This window comes from Trichogramma pretiosum, unplaced genomic scaffold, assembly GCF_000599845.2.
Source record: "Trichogramma pretiosum strain Unisexual culture from Peru unplaced genomic scaffold, Tpre_2.0 scaffold4, whole genome shotgun sequence".
In the NCBI taxonomy this organism is placed as follows: Eukaryota; Metazoa; Arthropoda; class Insecta; order Hymenoptera; family Trichogrammatidae; genus Trichogramma; species Trichogramma pretiosum.
The window spans coordinates 3743420-3746855 of record NW_019641688.1 but is presented as its reverse complement, the minus strand read 5'-3'; positions in this window follow the sequence as shown (position 1 = coordinate 3746855).

Genomic DNA, 3436 nt, shown 5'->3' with positions numbered 1-3436 from the left:
ACGAAGCTAAAATCGATCCGGTACAGACAGAAGAAGAAGAGGTACTAAGCGGATCGTCGGAGTGATGACGGAGTCGTGCGTGTCTCCGCGCGGGGATGAGGATACAATATCGGGTGCGATCGGTCCTAACCGTAGCACAGGGCACGGGCAACTGACAGCGGGTCAAGCTCCGCACGCGCTACGCTCTCTCTCTCTCGAGCAAGAGCAGCAGCATAACACACGCGTATATGCCGCGGCTGCTGCAGGAGAGACCGACCCGCGCCGCTCTCCTCTCCTCCGTACAGCAGTGCCGCTGTACCGCGCTCAGCTGATAGCACCCGCCTATATAATATCCCAGGCTCTCTTTCTCTCTCTCTCTCTTTCTCGAGCCTCGCGCGTATGTATGTATAACCACATGTCCGCGCGCCTATATATCTCTGTGTGTGCGTTGTATGCACGTATACGCGACGCACATTGGTGTACGTGCGCGAGCTGGTGGATATACGGGCTCCGATCGAGTCATAATCCTACGTTATGCCATTGTGTGTGATGTACCATAGGTGCATTCGGCGCACACGTGTGCTACTGCGACTCCCACTCAAAAGTTGGACTTCCATGCACCCGAGACAGCTCCAATGCCGGCTACCTGTGCTCGCGTTGCACCTCACGTGTTAGACGAACCATTCGTTACCCCTCTTTGACGGCTCCTCTGCTTGTTCATCGGCTAAATTTACATCGATAAAAATTCATCTTTTTCTCGATCCGAAGCGCAGCTAACACTAATCAAGAAATTCCTGCTTCTATGCTTTCGAGTTTGGTAACCGATTTACGACCGATTTCTGTCTTGCAGCTGCACCTATCGATCGGAGTGCATTCATAATATCCACATTTTCTTCAAGAGCAAGTCTGATATATTGTGACGTATGCACGACACAAATGACCGAATACAACAGATGCGTTGCAAAAAAGTTGCTCTTTTTTTCGTTAGAAGACATACCAGTGAGCATCGAATGTCTTGACTGACTTGGTAACAGTTATAAGGGTTCTAACCCTATTTTCTATCAATAATCAATATAAAAAATTTTTAAGTTGGCTGAATGAATTGAACACCATCAATAGAAATATATTATTCAAATACTGATATCAAATTTTAATGCGACATTAAAAATAAATTTAAAATTGACTTTTATAAAGCCCACGAAAACATATGTAATACATCTATGAGTTGGAATTATTTTGTCTCTTGCATTTGTTTAGTCCAGGCATGACGTAATACTCAATCTCTCCAATATACACATCGATGTTTTGTATTTATTTCATTTAAAGAGCCAATACATAAAAGAGCGTGGTATACAGACGTGGACTTATGGGATCGTGCGTTCGTATACGCGTTGACGCGTGTAAAATTAATATATTCTGCAATGCATCGGGTACGCGAAAAACATTAATCTTCGGATCAGGCGCACATTTCGATACTTCATCTGTATGTACTTTATACAGTATATGTAAATGTCGCCGTTTGGCTAGCTTATACTGAACCGTGATACAATGTTTTTTTTAAATCAAAACCAAAGTCGAACGTCGAAAAAAGAGGGAATAAAAATTGATTACTTAACCGATAATAAATCGATTTACAGGACCGATTAATTTCGAAGCATGTCGCACCTCTATACTGATGTAGCATCTACGGGACACAATGCGACCTTCACACTACGATGCTACATTATAATTGCTTGTAACTTTGCAAGAGATTCGATACTTTATGTAGCAGGTACAGGCATTGTATTGTACTGCGGAGATCTTTATTGATTTGGCGATTCATCCTACTAGTACCAGATAGTAATTTTTATGCTGTCACAAAGCAAACATGATTTATAATGAGACGACATTCCAATGAGTAGACGCGAGCTTAAAAATTCAATCGAGCGAATTACCTTAAACGTGTCCTTTTGTTAATCCGCATAAGAATGCCGCTGACAAATTCAGAATGTCCACTTGTGCACGGGAGACACGAAATAAGCCCAAAAAACAATGGCTCGCGTGCGTTCGTATAATATACCGGGAAGATTATTTGGATTTTTCCCTTAGCAATGGTCGTCGAACGCGTAAATATAGAATTTGAGGTACACGCGGCTTCATAAATCAAAGTAATAAGCGCGCGCATATAACGCGCGTTGAAAAGAAAGAAAACAAGAGGCGAGGATCGCGGCCGCCACTGCAGTCGGACGTGTTCCTTCGAGAGTCCGAAGGTAATTATTTATTTTTTCAGCAAGTACGGCGATGGCGATTTGCATATCGATATGTAGACGCGCTCGTTCCGTCTCGCTCCCGTATACTGGAGGCGTAATTTTCGCGACGCGAGCCGCAGTTGATTCACGAGTACACAAGTACGCGAGTATACAGTCCTGCAGAAAAAAGGACAACAATGTGTTTCGAGAAGAGAAAGAAGAAAAATGATAATACGTATGACATATAATATGGATGCTTTTGGACTGCGGTCGTGTAGCAGTGTGCGTATTCCGTAGGTCGGGAGGTATCGGCCAGTAATACTTGTACGTATACGCGTACGCAGATTGTGCAACGGCGCGTAAATTCGAGCCTCGGCAAGCGATATATGTATTTAATAAGCGTATAAACGCGCGCCTCGCGAGACCCCCCCGTGCACACACCGCTGCAGCATACACGTGAGAAAAAGGAGTGCTATAGGCATTATAGCGCGCGCGCGCGAATCCGACCTTGTGCCGCTGTGTACTGCGCGTAGGAGAGCGTGAAAGCCTTTCTCACGTGCTGCTGCCGTTCGATGTGCCTTTCATGCTTAAGGTGGTGGTGGTGGTTCTCGGCGCCGCGGCCGATCGCGACACATAGCTCCATGTATACAGTATAACAAGTACGCGCGTACTTGGCGTCGGCGGGGTATACGCAACGAGCCAGCCCGAGAGACCGCAAGTGGCGCGCGGCTATATAATACGTACGTATACATATACTCGCGGCTGGCGACGATCAAGGTCGGCGCGCGGCGCTTCCAATACCTATCGTTTACGATCGCCAACTGCACACCTACTATATATACCTGCTGTATACGTGATCGGTGTATAGCTTTTGCTTGGCCCGACTCGCGCGGCTCGCTTGTATTTTTATACATAGAGAACGAGTTTAACGCAGTCGCGCCTCATCGCAATTTCATCAACGCGAGACAACAATTTTCACCTTGATCTTGACGCTTTGTGTACGATCGCTTTCGAGCCCTACTCGATGTGCGAGAGCTTTTGCAGCCCACTATAAACAGTTATCGACTGCGATTAAAAAGCGTCAACGACTCGTCGCCTGCATATCGATCGATTTGTTATAGCGCCTACGCAACGCTACGATAACGCGTCGATACGTAGCTATAACTGCGCTAGCCGTGACGTGACGCAGCCGTCCACTTTTTATCGTAAAAAATGTCAAATTCTTTAAG